We start from the raw sequence: 12,570 nt of genomic DNA, 5'->3' as shown, positions 1-12,570 counted from the left end.
AAGCATGCTTTGCTTTTGGTTGTTCTAAGACTCCATGATCCTTTCTAACAATATGAAATGTATTTATAATTGATCTTTAGTTTACACCTGCTTGGGATCTCTTCTTTTGGAAGAAGCTAGTCTTCAAAACTAAAGATGGAAAAGAACCAAAACCAAAAATAATCTCAAATAAATATCTTGTGCTCTCTCTTGGTTTTTGGCATAACAGATTTTGGCCAGGTAAACAGTGAATTGTTTGCATTTGGATTTCACTGAGAAGTGACCGTGCTTGGCTTCTGTAAAGTGTTCATTACTTTCTTTAGAATCAAGTTGTTGATTACTGACACTTTGTCCCCTGAAAGGTAAGATGATTCCCTTGCTAAGCCTCACGCATATCAATCTACTGCTTAAGGCAAAGGAACAGTCATTTTCACCTAATTGCTGGGCAATCTAGAAAAAAAATCTCATCTCCTTTCGTACACTGTGGGATTTTTTCCCCCAAGTTGAGTAGTGTACTGAACTTTACTGTCTTCTGTATGCAGCAGCTATTTTAGTTGTTTTGTATTATAAGCGAAGATTTACCATTTATATTTAAGCAGTGATTTATTGGATTTCTAGATATCTAATAACTGTGGGGACCCAATGTGAAATTCTTGAGAAATATCTGCAGTATTGTTGAGGAGCAATCCAGTGTCATACGCAGGAAATAAAGTAAGGTATATTTGATACGGTGTCGGTCTGCACAATGCAGGGTGCATCTTGCATTGCTATGAATAAACTTCTAGTGAAGGCTTGGTTACATACTCAAGGCCTAAAAGTTTCTAACAGCACTAACCTGCATTTAATATTGAAATTCATAACAGGTTTGAGTGTATGAAGCTGGATACAGAAGAGGAATTGGAAGGCATTCCTCTCTCTTTATATTATTTCTGTGCTATATATGTCTCTTAAAATATACTTATATTTGTACAATGCTCTTTGAAACAGAAGTAAAGCAACAAAATGACAGTAAGTTGATTGGTGAGATGAAACAGGTTTTTTCGACTTATTTAGACATAATTTCAAACAGTGACTCAACATAAGTATTTTTTAATTAGTGGCATTTAGGACACTTGTTAAGGTGTCGTATCATTTCAGAATTATGTGGGAATATATGGGTTTTATCCACTATGGAATAGGATAGAAGAGTGATATTGTATGTATCTCCTGATTTAGAGACTGCAAGATCAATTGACCTCTATCAGATTTACATGCAAGTATTCTCAAGAGAATAGATTGATGTGCCACTTCTTAATTGGAATGGTTTTAAAATAGAAAAAATAATGATTCAGCCTTTACCTATACACTTTTCCAAACATTATGTAGGTGATAAAGCTTTGTGAATACATGATCTATGCAAGAACAGTGTACAGTAGTTTGATAAATAATGTCTGTGGACAACACTAAGTGGCCAATATTCATATATATTTATTGTACTATAGTGTTACCAGTCCCAAATATTTCAAACGTATGAATTGCTTGTCACTTTTGAACATATTTTTTAAAAAGAAAGTTTTTATTTATTTATTTTCCCTGCTGCTAATCCATGCATAATGTATTATGGAAAGGAAGTGGTCCTTTTAATGAAAAGTAGACATTAGAAGCTGAATTTAAAAATGTCAAATTAAACTTCAGATATTACTAGAATTACACTAAAATTGCAAAACCTAACAACTGTGACCTAACTGTTAAGTAATACTTGAATATGTTATGATTGGAAGATTAGAGGTATGGTGATGAAATTACAGCACAACTGCTTATTGTTTGCTTATTGTTTCTGCTTTTCCTGGAGGAACTGATACGTTCAGCATTTAATTCTTCCCCCTCATCAATAGTATTTAAAATGCCTAAGAGTATTTCAAATTTAAGACCCCTAAAATTTAGGATCCCTGTTCTAAATAGGCCGGGTAAATTGAATATTGCAGGGTAGAGTTATGGATTGGCATGTCATAGAGATTTTTTCATACACTTCAGTAGAATACTTAAAAGATAATTAAGATTAGAAGGTCTCTTTTGCACTCATCTGGTCCAACTTCAAAATTTAATAGGGTTACACAGGTTCTGAATATCACCTGTGTTTTGAATATCTTTAAGGCTGGTGACTGCGTATGTCTGAGGGCAAATATTCATGGGAACAGAGCAACAGCAACGTATGTAGAACATAGTGGATCAGAATGTACCTGATCCTATCAGCTGCCTGCAAAATGTTGTTGCAGACATATGGCATATAACATAACTAGTGAGAGAGGTGTTTTGAACCAGATCACAAATAGGATCTTTAATTCCTACCACTTCATAGTGGGTTGCCTGGATAGATGGATACCAGAATAACTGCGTAGTCTTAGGCTAGAGAGTCTCTATTAACTTGTTTTTCACATCTAGTATTTACTTTACCCAGAATCTGAATCTTTGCCAGCACAGTTGTCTGATTCATGGTACAACCTTGGTGTTGGAAGGTGATACTCCAACCACTCAAGAGCCATGAAGTCTCATTGCTTTGTCAAAACAGCCACTAGCTGGGAAGGACCATATGATCTACTGATCAATCTTGTAATTGGTAAACTAAGAGAGTTTGTCCACTTAGCCTGTTTTTCCTCAAAAGTTTTCCCCAGCTCTGGCAGTTCCTGTGTCAGCACAGTTGGAGATGTGAATACATATGTATACATATACGTTTCCCTTCCTAATCCCCAGAATTTTGAACGTAATATTTGTCTGCAGTCAGTATAGGTGACAAAAGGAAAAACAAACAAACAAGAAAAAAAAAAGTCAAAGTTTAGAAAACAGTATAAAGAATACATGTTCAAATACAGTCTTTAGCTGTAAGCAAGTTGAGAGCATTTCAGATGCTAGGAGGGATATCTGGGATATCTGGCAGGGAACCTGTCTTTTCTGCTTTTGTACCACCAGGGCAGCCAGGTTGGTTATGGAGTTCTATATTTTCACCACACTCAACAGTGCTGAGAAAGAATTTAATCAATCGATTAATTTGAATCCCTCCCTTCCCCTCCCTTCCCCTTCCAAATAAATATAGTAGTATTAATGTCTTTAAAATAGGAAACAGATTAGAAGCCAAGTTCTTTAAGAGTTGTTAATAATTTCCGAATATTGTATTTTAAACGTAATTAGTCCGTTTCTCATGACATCTTGATTTTGTTTGCTGACACTTTTGTATCTTATTTAATGTTTGTTACTGTTAACAAAGTTACCTTTAGCTGATATTCCTCTCCAGAGGTGATCTGTATTTGATGACGTGACAGTCCATTTTACTGCTATCAGAAGTATACATCTATATTTTTAACTTGTTTTATCAAAAAGAGAAAAAAAAATCTACTTCTTTCAAAAACTGTCTCACAGGGACTATAAGATCTCTTTTCAATAAAAATATTCATCTATTGTATACAGCATTGAAATGGACCTCTGAAGAAAAATAATAGTATTGTTACAATACATGACTTTAGAAATGGATTTTTCATCTGGTAATTGAAAGTATGTAAAAAAACTGCTCTTACAATTTTTAAAAACTTTTTTTTTTAATTTATTTTATTTTTTTTCCTAAAGAAACAGCCCAGTATATATGCTTAGAAAAAGCAATTTTATTTTTTCTGTCCCAATAACTGCTGGTCACCGTATTTTATAGGTTTACAAGACAGGTATAGTTCCAAAGCAGCATAATTTATTTAAGATCACAAAAATGAACAGTTGGTTTTATGATTTGATTCATTGCCCACTGGAGTCTATGGAAAGATTTCTATTGATTTCTTTGAGCAGAGGCTTAGGCTCTTATGGTCTATTCCTTAAGTCAAGTGTACATAAATAACTCTGTCATATTCTCTGAGTCAGGTTCCCTCCTGTGCTCCCAGTGTTCGGTAGTTTGAACAATTTGGGATTAAGGGGAATGTAAAACTCAATACAATTAATAAAGAGACAGTGTATGGCTGATGTAAGGATTAACTCTGAATTCATAGAGAGCTTCTTGAGATCACGCTCTTCAGTGAAGTAAAGAATTATCACTGATATATAACAAAGTGATTACTATTGTTTAGACAGGTGGCTTATTGCCCAGAATATTGTCTAAATTTTCAAGACTGAATTTAGTTTACAGATCTAGGTTAGGGCAGTAAAAGATAAGACTCCAAGAACAGATTTTGGCTGTTACAAGCTATGTATAATATTTAAATTGATAAGTCTGTGTGTATATGCAATTATTCAAATTGCAGGTCTCATTGCATTAAATGAATATACGTAGGATATTATATGAAATACATAAGAAAATTAATATACATAGGAGGAAATTATGACACCAGTAAAATCAATGAAAACTTTGTATTAATATTTGTTTATTTAACGTTTTTATATGTAATACTGGAGTAGAACACAATCCTGAAGAATAAAATCTAGTCTCTTGGCTTTTACCTATTGTGTTAAAATTAAGTTAAAAGGCAAAGCCGAGGATAATCAAGAATAGGCCTTTCCTCGTGTTAAAAGGGAAGAAGATGTTAACTGAGAAACAAAGTACCATAACAATCATTTGGCCAGGTTATTTCCAACTCCAGTGAACTTTAGAGCCAACCTTATTTCCAATATAAAGAACATATGTTATGTCTAGACAAGGATCTCAGGCATACTCTTTGAATAAAATCCTAAGTCCCATTTCTCAGAGAAAAAAAAAAATAAAATAAAAATCCACCAACAATGGATTAAGATAAAAAATATATTTTGAAAACACAAAAACTCTTTGCAGACAGGTGTACCTCAAAAGCAAATAAGTCCATTATGACCTGGAAAAAGATTAACAATTATTTATAGTTCTTGAAGTGTTTGAGGCAGTTCTGAGATTACAGTTTTTGTAATAATGTTGGAAATGATTTGTAGAAAGAAAACTCCTTTGAAATGTGAATATGAGAGAGACAAAATTAAAATGCAGTTCAGGTATATTTTTGGTTTTGCACCTGTCATATTTTGAGCCGCCCTGCAGCAATATATATATGTATTTATATATATGTATGTATATAGGGTAAAATAGTTCATGAGAAAGTGTTTGTGAATTTTAATGATGGCTTCAGGGTTTTTATGACCTATCAGCTATGGAAAAAGTATTACTGGATTGGTTTGTAAAAATATTATCTAAAATTCATATGGCAATAATAACAGTGGGCTATTTGTAGATAGACAAAATTGGTTAAAGACCAATGAAATGTTAAGCACTGACCTTGGTAAATCTATGGCTTTTGGCCCTAGTTCAAGAGATTTTCAGTGATTCAGAGCGATAACTGTTGGACAAATATAGTATATTTTACAGCTGTGATTTGAAAACAGCATGTGGCAGATTGGCATAAATTATGCCAGAGTATATTTTTATTGCATAACTCATTACTCTTTCCAGGGGGAGCCAAGAACATAATCTACCTAGAAAAACTCCTGAAAATCCCTCTGGTTTCCTGCCAGTCTTCTTAGGCAGATAAACATCTTTGAAACTATCTTTGAGAAGAGAATTAGGTTGCTCTTATCAGGGAAAGAAAATCCTGTATTCCTGTGACTAGGAAATCAGTATATTCTTTCAGAGGGTGAATGCATACATGTATACATGTATGTTAATGAGAAATATGAGTGTGAAGGTTGGAGATTCTCTTAGGAAAGTTTTTTTTTTTTTTTTTTTTTTTTTTTTTTCTGGGGAACCAATGAAATAGAGCTGACTATTTTTCAAGGAAAAAAAAATAGTGGAAGACAATGATTTTCATGGATTGTTTTTAGAAAAGCACTTCAGAGAAATAATTGATGCTAGGGGTATTTTGAAGTCAGTCCTAGATTGCTACTGGCATTAGGTCAAAGTGTGAAACGGGTGAGATCCTGCACTCCTGTTCAGTGGCAAGATGTCAAACGACTGTCATGCAGAGATATTGGCTCTTTAAAATCCTCATCCATATTCTTTTCTGCAGAAGGAAAATTATCTTAATCAACGTTTGTATTGGGCCTTATAAATCCTTCAGAGCTATCCTTACTTTTTGTGATCTTGAAAATTAAACAGTGCAGTGAATAGGGAGTTAGCCTTGTAGCAATTAAAGTTGGTCTTGAAATGAGTGGAAGTGTCAGACTTTTTCTTTGTCAGTTAGTGAAATTCTTAGGTAGTAGACTAAAACAATTGCTCCACTGACAAATGTACAACCTTGCCTAGTAATCAAAGATGTGAAAAAAGACTTTGCCACTCAGAGATGTAGCAAATCTCTTCATAATATACTGCACAGTGCTGTCAACAAACAGCTGCAGCTCATTACATTGATGTATTCGTTAATGCTCCGCAGCATGTTTTCAAACAAAATCCAGTCAATTACTGTAGATAGATTTATTGTGAATATGTGAAATATTCAACAAAATGTTCTCCTCTCAGATGAATGAACAAACTTTAATTGACTTCAAAATCTGTATTTCTGTCAGCAGAAAAGAATGATCAGGGGTACTTTTCTTATGGAATGTTATCTATTTAATTTCTTTTGTTATTAATAATAGAGTGTCTTTGTGAACATAGTGATTTAAAAATCATGTTTGAAGTAGTCAATGGTAACAAAATACAGCCCTGATTTTATGACAGCAGTCACTTTTAGAAGGGTAAATTAATGTTTCCATAAAAATGGAACTTAATATGGCACTTTTAAAAGGCTGATATACAGTGGAAATCCACCTATGTATTTCTACTCTCTAGAATAAGTGATTTAAGAGGTTTAATTCACACACTCAAGACAGTGTGGAAAGTTAATGGCACAATTTGGAATTGAACCTAGATTCAGGCTAGCTTATTATTTAGTGATCCATCGTTTTCTCCAACAGATGACTAGGTCTCATTCTTTTTTTTTTTTTTTTGTCATTGCTTGCTTGTTTGTTTTTAATTCCTCTCACAGTGCATTCCAGGCTCTTTAGCATCTTCTTCATATCATTAACTTCTAGAAGCTTGTTCACATATTGATCCTGAATTTAAACATTGAAAAAATTTGATGACCAGTCATAGATAATCAATCTTGTCCCCTTTCACCAGTAGAACTCTTCAATGCACTTTAATGAATGAAGACTTCTGCTTTAAGATTGAGCTGACCAGTGCAATATTATAGTTCTATATGCTTGCATGCAATTTGCAAATCTGAAGAGAGCATGAGGAAAGAAATAGAAGTTGGTTGTATTTATTTGGAATTAAAAAAAAATAAAAATAGTTGTTGAAAGGTGATTGTTCCATGTTCCAGGCAACTGTTTCTCATTAAACAAACAGACTCTTGTCCTGTTATAAAATGTAATGAAGGCAACAGAGAATTGGAGAGTTTAAGTAAATCTGAAGTTCAAGCTCAAGTTTCTTGAAACCTTAGAAGTACTGGCTTGTGTCCACAAAACAGAAGTTAAAGTGTAAATACAGACCTTCATATTCCTGTACTCTGTTTAACTGGGAACAATGAATTGGTAGACTAACTGAATTGTTGTTAATCAAACAAAATAACTTGGGTTGTTTCTATTCAAATCTCCACACATGGTCACCTTTTTTGTGTCGTTTGTCTGAAGTTCATAAGAGTTCAGAATCTGACTGAGATTAAAATATTTATGAACTCTCCTGTACTCATGCAAAGTGAAATGAGTAAGAATGTATTGTGAAATGCTAATGAAAACACTGAAGTATATGGTTTATATGGTGGTTGTATTTTGCTGGTAGATCTGTTCCCTTTTTCTTTCTTATCATTAGGATAGACATCCCCTGTTGCACAACTTTTCTTTCTGAAGCTTTAATTGTTTTTTTGTTTTGTTTTGTTTTGTTTTGTTTTGCTTTTTTTTGTTCGTTTTAAAATTCTTTTTCAACAGATTGTAAATTTGGATAATCATTTTCATCAGAGAAATCACAGATACCAGAGAATTTCATGTGTCCTCAATGAAGGAGCAATCTTAGGGCAAGGATAAATGATAATGTTTTGGAGGTCATTTAGTAGTGGAGTTTGCAGAGGTGTTTGTTAATTGTACCAAAGTAACCCCACTGTCATTCAACATACCAGCATACATTCAACATTCAACTGACACCTAATAATACGGATTTTCATGCTTTCTTCTTGGGGATGTTTCATCACGTGTTGTTTAGTTGCTTCCATTTCTTCTAACATACTGAAAATATTTGTCCTATATTGCTTAGTATATTTTCATAAAAATATGATACATATTTTTTTCCTGTTTACACTTGGATGTCTAGAGCCCAGTGAAATATTTTATGCTTTTAGATGTCTTATTTTTTTTTTCTATTACTTGCAAGGCAATGAGTTTTCCTACACCATTATTTTTTTCTATAAAGAAAAAAATTGAACAAATATATTTCTCCAAACAATTTTAACTTATTTTGGTCAGTTTTTAATATTTAAGGTAATACCTTTTGATTCCCATATGCTTTTTCTTTCTGGTTTTCATATGGGCATTGCAGTCTTCATCATACAACTCTAACGAAAATGGGCTGATACTTTAATGGAATTGCTTTAATGAAAAGCCACAGGATAACGAGGAAAAAAAAGTTATTTTTATTAATAACCTATTTAAAATTGTTGAAGCAGTTAATTAAAAAGTAGCTTAGCTAAGCAATGTGAAGATGTACTTATTTTTCTTAGACTGCTGACAGCAACTATACCCATCTGTAATATGATTTTTTTTCCCTCCCTGCTGCCTGCCAAAGGTATGTCTAAACAACAGAACTTGTTCCTTCTGTGGGGAAAAAGAAAAAAAAAAAAAAGTTAGAGTAATTTATTATTTAAAGGAGAAACCTCCATACTTTGATTATGCTTTCTTCACATACCATCCCATTTCATTTTAAGGTAGGTATCTTAGGTAATTTCTTATTTCTTAATCATTTTCAACAAGAACTGCACAAAAATTCTCACTGATTTTCAGGGCTTTTTTCACTGTGGAACTCAATGAACTGAAATTTCTTGGAAATACGCAACGCTGTTAAGTCATTAGCCTTATTTATTTCAGTGGAATTTATTTAGTGCTACTTAGTTGAAAAGTGTATGGCATACAATTCATGAATTTGTAGGGATGAGGAAAGTCAGATATTTTTTCTTTTTCTTTAAGTATACTTACTAATAACTAAGAATGAGTAAAATGAATTAAAGTGTTTTATTAAGCTAAAAACAAAGGAAATGAAGTCTTTTATTTTTTCCCACTTTTCTTGAATTTAGCTCTGGAAAAAAAAAAAAAAAAAGGAAATAAAACAATAATTACTTTAAAGGAAGTGTGGCAAAAAAAGATACATGCATTTAGAACTGTTTCAAGAAAAATGAGATGATGCTCTGGGTCTTAGGTTTTAAAGAATTGGCTAGAAATAAAAATATGTTAGAGTAACTTTATGTTAAATTGTATCTGGAAAGTACATGTTTTAATAGTCAGTAAAAATAGCAGTGGTTATATTCAGTTGGGTGTCCCAAGATTTTCAGATGCCCTCAAGCAGTCTCAGAAAGAAGAATAAATAGAAAGTATGGCTTGTTTCAGTCAGGTATTAGCTTCCGTTAAATTGCATGTACATCATCAAAAATATTCCAACTCTTTAGAGCCTTGAATGCTCGTTAGAATTTACAGCACACCCACCTCTGTTTTTATGAGGTTTCTATTCTCCTATCAGTCAGCTTACTCTGATGATTTATTTTGGAAAAAATATGTAATAACTAATCATGTAGACCTTCCAGAAGATCTCTTTCCTAAGTAGCATCTGATCAATGAAAAGCTTTTTATTACTTTTTAAAGGTAATTTACCCATTTGATAGGGTTCTTCCTGAAGGGTGTTAGGTTTGACCCATTGAGCTAGTGAAACCCTTCAGAATTAACAATTAACAATGATAAAAACTTACTGAAATAGCAATTCTAAGAGTCATTTTTCCATTAAACCATACAAATTATGTAAATCCTAAGGCCTTGATGTTTTGCTGAGTAACAGTATCCACATCTTGAAGATCAGCAACCCAGTGAAAGGAAATATCAAAATAACATTTACCATTCCATTAATCCCCATGGGTATCAACATTTAAAAGATACTGTGAAGTGATCAGAAGGAAATATTTAGAAGAATTTATTTAACATTTCTAAGAAGCATCAGTCATAAGATGAATCTGCAGTAGAAAGAACCAACAAAAAATTGTTGGTGTTCATGTTGGTGTTCCCCCCCACCCCCCCAACCTCTAGCATTTAATTTTACAAATCACTGAAAATTAAGTCAGGAGTTTGAGTAGAATACTATCCCAAACAGGTGTCCAAAATGTGGTACAGTCAGAAAGCAGTTATTTCTGTATAAAGGATTATTTCCCTACATATTTCTCTGTTTTCTGTGTGCGACAAAATAGTGTGGTGCATAGTCCTCATCTGCTCAGCAGACCCCCTTGCAAGCTAGCCGGCGGCCTTGCACCTTCTGCCTCCACTGGTAAACCTGGTCCCGGTTCTACAATGGAGCCATGCCACGCAGCTTTTGAAATGGCATGACTTTTTGGAAAGTTTCTGGATATATCGTAGGATTTTTTTTTTCCTCTACAGTTTGTGGTTTTGTTGTTCTGAAAACTGCTGTGCTATCAGGGTTTCCTGAGCTTTTATAAAATTAGTATCAACCTCCCGCTTCCATCTCTGTGTGGCTGGAGGATTAATTACTGGTCGTGTACAGAGGGAGTACCTCTGCCAGCCCAACACTGACCTCTAGTGAGGGACGTCGTAAGTTGCAAGTTCAACATGAATCTCGAGAGACTTGTGGGACACCCGAGGTTGGCAATAGAGGAAAGAAAGCAATGCGCCTAGCAGCGTACCAGGGACCTAATTCTGCCATCAGACTTTTAGAAACTTTTGTATTTGAATTTATAGGATGTTCAGCCTAAATCGATTAAGTGCATTTTTTTTGTTGTTTTTGTCTTGAACAGTGTCTATATTTGCTGTTGCCCACTCAACTACTGTAATAGAAACACAAAACATTTTCAGTTAGAATGTTTTCTGTGAGCTTATTATAGTACCTTAGCACATTTTCACTGCTTATCTTTTATATTATGTGGAGAGCAGGAGATGGAAGCAGTTCTTAAGGTACTTGTTCAGGATTGTGTTAGAACCAGGATTGCTCAGTTCTCACCCCTCTCTTCAAAGTTAATCTGTACTTTTTTTTTAATTTTTTTTTTTTTTTCTGAAAACATAGATATGTTTGCTTAGTTGAAATTATAATGCAGAGCTTTGTTCCTAGATGTGTGTTCTGAGATCTTGAAATCAGTTTACATAAGCTGCTGAATATCAGTAATAAATATTTTTTTTTCATTAAAATACTGAATACTAAACAAACAAACAACAACAACAAAATACTGATTTGCTGTAAGGTTTTACAAAAACCAAATAGGTATCATTTAAGGCCCAAACTTTATATTAACTTCAAAACAATACTGCAGACGTTTATAATAATGCTCAACTGCATGTTTCCCAAGATTTGACCCAGTATAGATATACATTATGAGAATATCAGCACTTGCTTTTAACCTGTATTGTGAAGTATGAAGAAATTCAGGTCAGCAGGAGGAGGGTGCACAGACATGTTTCATTCAGCAGATGCACACCTCATTGTTAAGTGTCTTCTTGGAATTTCTAAATGGTGCTAGACCACACAGCAAGAAGTGCAACACCATTGTGCATTGGTACTTCTTTATTACTTTCCTGTCAAAGGAAAAAGCCTGAGAACTTACCAACAGCCATTCTGAGAGGGCTTTGTTATACCATGGTTTTCATCACTGTAAAGGAAAATATTTTTGCAGGCTAAAATAGTTTCCTTCTAATTATTGTAAAATGTATTTGATTGGTAAACGTTATTTAGACACTATTTTGTGTATATAATGATTTATCTTGTCTCTGCCTTGAATTTAGATATATATCATCTTTTCTGATCTGTAAAATGGATGAAAGTTGAAGTGAGACCAAATACTTCCATTAAATGAATTTATTTTTCCTCTTGGAATATGAATGGCAGCTGGTCACTGTATTTCTAAACAGACTGCTTAAGTCAGCAGAAAAGGAAGACAGTCCTAGAGCTGAACAATATAAAACCCATCAAAACAAAAAAGAGAAACACTTGTTCTGTTCTGATTAATGCTCTATTCAGAACTAGTGGTCTGTTTATATCTTATCAATGGTCTGATCTGACCATTTCCATTTCTGGAAATAATGTATGTCCATAGCATTAACTGAAATTTAAGGTCATTAGCTGAAGGAGCAAATATATTCTTCAATCACTAGGTTCAACGTAACCTCCACCTGTATTCCAGATTTAGTCTGGATTCACCCGACCTATAGTCGTTTTTCACGAGTGCCTTCCTTATCAAATCACAGGTATGTTGTGGTCACAAGCTGCAATGGGGAAAGATGTCTTCAAGGAAGATTGTGTTTATGAGAACTTTCTTCATCCTCTGGGGTAACTAATTTAGGCTGCAGGGTACTTTACTTTACTTTACTTTTACTATTTTTACTTTTTTTCTCTGGTCCTAACTAACTGCTCAGAAAGAGAACTTTTGGGAGCTAATTCCACGAGTCATTATA

Source organism: Aythya marila, assembly GCF_965140915.1.
Source record: "Aythya marila genome assembly, chromosome: 8".
Taxonomy (NCBI): domain Eukaryota; kingdom Metazoa; phylum Chordata; class Aves; order Anseriformes; family Anatidae; genus Aythya; species Aythya marila.
This window is presented reverse-complemented; position numbering follows the sequence as displayed.